Genomic DNA, 8,167 nt, shown 5'->3' on the forward strand with positions numbered 1-8,167 from the left:
AGAAAAATGGGGGAAAATGGGGGCAGAGTCTAAATCTGTCGAGCACAGCGCTGAGCATCAGGAGGCCGCGTCGTGTCCAATTGAAGAGTGAGGTGTTGCTCAAATTTATCGTGGCCAACCCACCTCACCTGCAGGTCTGTGGACTGTGGGAGGAAACCGGAGCACCCGGAGGAGACCCACGCAGACACGGTGAGAAAGGGCAAACTCTAAGCAGGCAGTCACCCGAGGCTGGAATCGAACCTGGGTCTCTGGCACTGTGAAGCAACAGTGCTGACCACTGTGCCGCCGCCCCCTCGATAATGTTTCAGGCGCCACAAGAAACGAGCTTGTTCGTCTGGCGCCTCATTGGATTTTTTTTGTTGTTCTTGCATGTTTTCTATTGAAAGGAATCTATCCTCACTGAGGTCTGGCCCACATCCTCTGTACTAATGCCCACTGTGTCTCGCGGGCACCTGTCATAAATCGCGTTAAATGTTGAAAGACGTTCCCAGGAGTCGGACCTTTAACACTCTGGCCACAAATGACCCTGAGACAAGTGGAAATTAAATTTTAGTGCTGAAACGTGAAACGTCCGTGGAGTTTTACTCACCACACTCTCTGAGCGGGAAGCCCACAAGGTGAATCTAATCTGATACTCAGTCCTTTAATGCTCTTTGCTGTCTTCAATGGCCATAAAATGGGGCAGAGAATAAAACCAGCCGTTCACCTTATCCTGTCCGTTTCCCAATGGGATTAGCAAGTAAAAATTGCCTACAGTTTGAGTTTGATACTGTTCTTGGATGTTTATTTGTTACATGGTATGTTGTTGTTCAGCCTCATTGGTTATACAGTGTATCCATCGCTGTACTCGAACCCCTCCACCTCCGATGGACAGTGCCAGCCGTGTGCATCATCGACAAGATTCACTGCAGGAACTCACCGAGGTTCCTCAGGCAGCACCTTCCAAACCCACGGCCACCACCATCTAGAAGGACAAGAGCAGCAGATACCTGGGATCACCCCCCCAGCTGGAGCTTCCCCTCCAAGTCACTCCCCATCCTGACTGGGAAATATATCGGCCGTTCCTTCAGTGTCGCCGGGTCCAAATCCTGGAGCTCCCTCCCTAACAGCACGGTGGGTGTACCTACACCTCAGGGACTGCAGCGGCTTCTAGACGGCAGCTCAGCACCACCTTGTCAAGGGGCGATTAGGGATGGGCAATAAATGCTGGCCCGGCCGGTGATGCCTGCATCCCGAGTAGGATTCTTTGGCCACCCAGCTGTTTCCCAATGATGGGAGGCGGTGGGTTGTTTGCTGAAGGATTCTCTGTCGCTGCCGCTTGCCAATGGCAATTCCATTGAAGCCATCCCACGCTGCCAGGAAGCCCACAGGGGGAGGGGGCGGGGAGGGATGGGGGGGGGGGGGGGGGGGGCGGGGAGGTGGTGGATGGGCTTCCGGCCTGGAGCAGAGAATCCCGCTGCCAGAAAACATCCGGAACATTCCGGCCCGCATAAATGAAGAAAAAAATAAGGTGCGATGCAGTAGGGTGGGTGGAGGTGTACGTGGCAGACAAACGCTGACAGAGGAGGGCAGGCGGTGTCACTGGAATAGTAAAACCAGAAACCCAGGGTACTGTTCTGGGGACCCGGGTTCAAATCCCGTCACTCCAGATGGTGAAATGTAAATTTAATAAAATAAATCTGGAATTAAAAGTCTAATGACGACCAAGAAAACCGTTAGCGATTGTCGTAAAAGCCCATCTGGTTCTCTGACGTCCTTTAGGGAAGGAAATCTGCCGTCCTTACCCGGTCTGACCGACATGTGACTCCAGGCCCCACAGCAATGTGGCTGACTCTTAACTGCCCCCCTCAAGGGCAATTCGGGGTGGGCAACAAAGCCGATACAGCCTGCGACGCCCACGTACGAATAAAAAAAAAACATGGAGCGGTTGTACAAAATGTGCTGTTTCTGCCTGAAAATGCTTCATAATACTGGGCTTTCTGAGCGTGCATATTGCCTTTCGAAACCCAATCAGCCTGCCTTGCCTTCCACAGATATTATTCCTCGTGTTGGCCATCCACTTTCCCCAGCACAGTGCAGACTCGTGTGTGGCACATTATTCCCGCTGCTTTAACTCTCCTGCCAATGATTTCAAAAGAATTTGCATCATGCTATTTATCATTCTTAAAGTTTTTCTAAACGGTTGACATTATTTCGTGTATTTTTAGTACATTTGGCTCTGTTGCCCGTTAGCGCAGTTTAAACATTATTTGGCACTGTCTGAACATTGATTGGTATCTTTTCGATGTTATTTGATACTGTTTGGCAATGAATGGCACTTTTTAGATGTTATTTGACACTGTTTAGCAATGATTGGCACGTTTTAAATATTCGCCTCACTTCTGGACCATGTGGTGGAATCTGAGTACAGATCTCGTTGAAGAATTCACTCTGGGGACGCTCTGGGATTTTCCCGCTCGATTAAAGTGATTGTGTTGTGCTGTGGTCAGAATGCCGCGGAGGCTGTTGGAATTCCGACCTCCGTACACCCCTCGGTATTCCGGAGGGGATAATGACGGACGATGTGGAGGGCGGCGAGCGTTCCGCCGCATCCCGTCACTCGCCTACTTGAGCTGGACATTTACAAATGGGATCTCACCTGCTCGTCCGCATCACCTCGCGGAGTTCTCCCGGACGAGGAGAAATAAATCATTCCGATGGGAAAACCAAAGCACTGGAAGCGTTTCCGGCCCTTAAAGCCACCCGAACTCTCCTGTTGATGGAAAACCGAAGGGATCACCAAATTAATAATAATGAACAATTATTCATCAACGGCTTCATCGGGGCGTTGGGGGGGAGAGGCGGGGAGTATTTAACACATAATGCGCCCCATATCCCATCTTTCCTTCAAGGATTCAGTCAGAATTCCTCAACTCAAATGTAGACAGGTGGAACCCGGCCTGGGCAATAACACGGAACAGGCAGCGTCACATTGACACCCCATCACAGTCTCTATTGAAATTCTGCCCTGGATCCCTTACCACTGAGTGTCTCAGAAAGTGACCAGCTCATCCACGCTCAGGACTGGTGATAGACCCCGCGAGTGTGCGTTAGTGCAGCGTCTGACATTGCTAGGCCCCTGTATTGCTTCTCCCATCACTCCTGAACTGCCTCAGCAGAGGCTGAGATCAGGGAGGTCAGTACAGGCTATTGCTTTCTCTGTAGATTTGTCTGTGTGTTTGCAAATTCCCATCACCTTCCCAAGGTTAGAAAGACTGACAGGAGAAATCATTTCTTTTCTCTCTTTTGTAACATATCTTTAAGGAGCTGTTAGGCTGCTTTATAAAGTGCACCAGGTGAAGAAGCAATGTCTGAAATCAGGCTGGTGTAAATTAGGTACAAGATGGATTGCGCCAGAGATTTTACTCCAAGTGATTTCCTCAGCTTAATGTGGGCTTTTAAACATTTTAAACATTTCAGTGTCAATGAATAAACTGCATCGTAATGATTGTTAAACTGTTAGTGTGGAATAATTTCAAACTGCACTCGCACACACACATTGACACACAGTCACACACACACACACACTGACACACAGTCACACATACAGACACACACAGACACACAGTCGCTGACACACAGTTGTGCACACTCTGACAGACACACAGTTGCACACACACTGACACACACATTAACACACAGTCACATACACACTGACACACACATTAGCACACACAGTCGCATACATACTGACACACGCACAGTTGCACACACTGACACACATTGACACACACATTGTGACACTGACACACACTGTCACATACACTGACATACACACATACTGACACAGTCACACACACTGACACACATGCACTGACATACACACTGAAACACAGTCACACATATACAGTGACACACTGTCTCACACACACTGACACGTGCAATGACACACATACACTCACACACACTGACACAGTCACACACATACTGACACATACTGACATACACACGCAGACATGCACACACACAGACACAGATCCACACACCTACACTGGCACACAAAAACACGCACATACACACTGACACACAAACACTAACACACTGGCACACACAGGCTGACACCATGTGCACTGACACACAACACAGGTACACACATATTGGCACAGTTGCACGCACACTGACACACAGACTAACACACTGAGATACACATTGACACACACATGCACCGACAAACACATAATCGCATGCACACCCAGACATACACACACACTCATGCACACGCACACACAGATGTACACACACTGATACATAGATGCACGTTGATGCACAAACACAGGTGCATACACACTGTCACACACAATGACACATACACAAAAACACACAATGACACATTACAACTAACACACACTGGCATACACAGGCTGGCACACACATGCACTGACAAACACAGGTATATACGCACTGACACATACACATATGCACTGACACACATACGGACACACATACCACATGTACAGACACACACACACACACTGCCTCTGATGTACAGGCACACACTGAGACATGTAAACACACAGGTAGAGCTATACACACATAGTACACAAACACATGCGCACACAGCCACATGTACACAGAAAAGGTACACCCAAACAGGCACACACATATAGAGACACAGTTACACACAGACACCGTTACACACACAAAAAGGTGCACACGCACACAGGCACATACACAAACAAGCACAAGTACACACAAAGGCACAGGTACACGTACACACAGGTATACACACAGACACAGGTACCTACATACACACTCACACAGTCACACTTACATAGAAACACACACAAACACAGGTGTATACACACTAACACACAGGTACACAACAAACACAAAGGTACACACACACACTGACACACAAAGGCACAGATACACCCATACATCGGTGAACTCACACATTGACACACTCATATAGAGACACATATATACTGACACAGGCACACACACTGACATACACACACAGACACAGGCATACATAGTTACATACACACAGACAGAGGTCCAGCCACAAACATAGACATATGCACACACAGGCAGACACACACACAGGTTCGCACACATGTGCACACATACATACACATAGACCCAGGTACACGCACATACACAGGTACACACATTGACATAGGTGCACATGCATACACAAACAGACATAGACACACAGGTGCACACATGCATACATAGGTACATACAAACACAACTGAACACACACATGGGCATACACAGGCACAGGTGCATGCACTGATACACATACACACAGCTGTACACACACAAGCACAGACACACACAGGCACACGTGCAAACACAACAATGGGTACGTACACAAACACACGTGTGTATATGGACACACAGACACAGGTGCACAAACACACATGTGTATATGGACACACAGACACAGGTGCACAAACACACATGTGTATATGGACACACAGACACAGGTGCACAAACACACATGTGTATATGGACACACAGACACAGGTGCACAAACACACATGTGTATATGGACACACAGACACAGGTGCACAAACACACATGCACAGACACAAGTACACATTTTTTTTATTTAAAAAAAATAAATTTAGAGCACCCAATTTTTTTTCCAATTAAGGGGCAATTTATTGTGGCACATCTTTGGGTTGTGGTGGTGAGACCCACACAGACACGGGGAGAATGTGCAAACTCCACACAGACAGTGACCCAGAGCCAGGATCGAACCTGGGTCCTCAGCGCTGTAAGGCAGCAGTGCTAACCACTGCACCTCCATGCCACGCAGACACAAGTACACACACAGACACAGATACACACACAGACACAAGTACACACACAGACACAGATACACACACAGACACAGAGACATTCACACACACACAGGTAGACACGCATACACTCACACACAGACACAGGTTCACCACAGACACAGACGCATACACAGACGGACACAGGTGCATGCAGACGCAGGTGCACACACAGACCTAGACACATACTGATACCGGTACACATACGCACAGGTGCGCACACATACACAAACACAGATACACACAGGTGCACACACACAGATACAGGTACGCACCGACACACAGTTACTAAAAGGCACATTCACACATACCAACACTCAAGAAACACACATAGACACACATTCTAACACAGAAATTCTAACCGAGAAACACAGATTCATGCAAACATATAGACGATATACTAAGTTGCACAGACATTCCTACGCACTGGATCACACAGACACACACACAGCCATGCAGCCAATGAAATGATTTCACTGTTTTAAGACAGGTAGCTTGCACGCAGCAAACTCCAACAACAGTCAAGAGATACACGCTGGGAATTTACGGACCTGAGTCCAGGAATCATCAGGGTCAGAACTGGATATCCGGTGGACTATTGCAAGTTCCTGTGGTGGGGGAAGGTCTGGAAAATCCCATCCACCATTCCCAGTGGCGTTGATCGAGGGATAAGTATTGGCCAGGATACCAGGGAGAAACCCTCCGCCCCCCCCCCCCCCTTTAATTCTATTTTGTTGAAGATGGGAGTCTCTTTCCCCCCCTCCCACCCCAAGCAGAGGACAGATGGGGGCCCTCAGTTTAACATGTCCCCTGAAAGGCAGATCTGACAATGCAGCACTCCCTCAGCACCGCACTGGGCAAGTCAACCTGGAGTTTCACAACAGAGTGGGGCTTTGAATCCACAATCCTTCACCTTTCGCTCCAGTTCATCGTGCCTGTTCACTCTGTCAATGATCCCGCATTTGCAATCCAGCCTGGAACTGTGGGTGGGAATCTCTGTCCCGCGGCACCCGTTTTCCGATGCGGCCCGCCTCCACTCGCAATGGGATGCTCCTCCCCATTGTGGGCACCCCCACGCCGAAGGGGAATCCGTGGGCATGAGTGCGCTGTCGGCGAAACAGAGGAACCCTCCGATGGAGAATCCAGCCCAAAGCCGCCTCTGTCTTTATGTTCACATGTGCAGTTTACATTCCGATTCATGCTTGTTATTTGCTTGTGTGTTTATTTAGGCCATAAGACCATAAGACATTGGAGTGGAAGTAAGGCCATTCGGCCCATCGAGTCCACTCCGCCATTCAATCATGGCTGATGGGCATTTCAACTCCACCTACCAGCATTCTCCCCGTAGCCCTTAATTCCTCGCGACATCAAGAATTTATCTATCTCTGCCTTGAAGCCATTTAGCGTCCCGGCCTCCACTGCACTGCAGTGTGAGAGAGAGAATGTGTGTGAGTGTGTATATTTCTGTGTGAGTGTGTGCGCGGGTGTGTGGAAGAGAGTGTGTGTATGTGTGTGTGATTGCATGTGTGAATGTGTGTCTGTGTGCGCATGAGTACTAAACTTTAGCGTGAGGGGCTGGTTTAGCTCACCAGGCTAAATCGCTGGCTTTTAAAGCAGACCAAGCAGGCCAGCAGCACGGTTCGATTCCCGTACCAGCCTCCCCGGACAGGCGTCGGAATGTGGCGACTAGGGGCTTTTCACAGTAACTTCATTGAAGCCTACTCGTGACAATAAGCGATTTTCATGTGAGTATGTGTGTATATGTGAGTGTGTGTCAGTGTGAGTGTATCTGTGTGACTGTGTATGTGTGTGTGTTTCATTTTGTGTGTGAGTGTGTGTGTATCAGTGTGAGTGAGTGTGTACAAGTGGTTTTTGAGTGTGTGTGTGTGTGGTGAGTGGGTGTTAATTATCTGTGCGAATGTGTGTATGTGTGTCAATGCGTGTATCTACATGAGTGTGTGTGTGTGCATGTTGTTCGTATGAATGGGAATGTTTGTGTATCTGTGTGCGCATGTGTGTTTGAGTGTGTGTGTTTGTCTGAGTGTGTTTAAGTGTGTGAGTGTGTGTGAGTGTATGTGAGTGTGTATGTATGTGAGTGAGTGTGTGTGTTTGAGTGTGAGTGTGTGTGTGCATGTGAGTGTGTATATGTTGTGTGAGTGTGAGTGTGTGCATGTGAGTGTGTGTGTGTGCATGTGAGTGTACATGGTGGTCCCATCGCAGGGTTCTTTCTCAAGCCAACTTGTCCGACACCGAGACACTAATCAGTCAAACCCAGCTCCACTAGGCCGGACGTGACATTTGCTTGACTTTGCTTCATAGCAGACTCCAGAAGCAACTGC

Source organism: Scyliorhinus canicula, chromosome 13 (genome assembly GCF_902713615.1).
Source record: "Scyliorhinus canicula chromosome 13, sScyCan1.1, whole genome shotgun sequence".
NCBI lineage: Eukaryota > Metazoa > Chordata > Chondrichthyes > Carcharhiniformes > Scyliorhinidae > Scyliorhinus > Scyliorhinus canicula.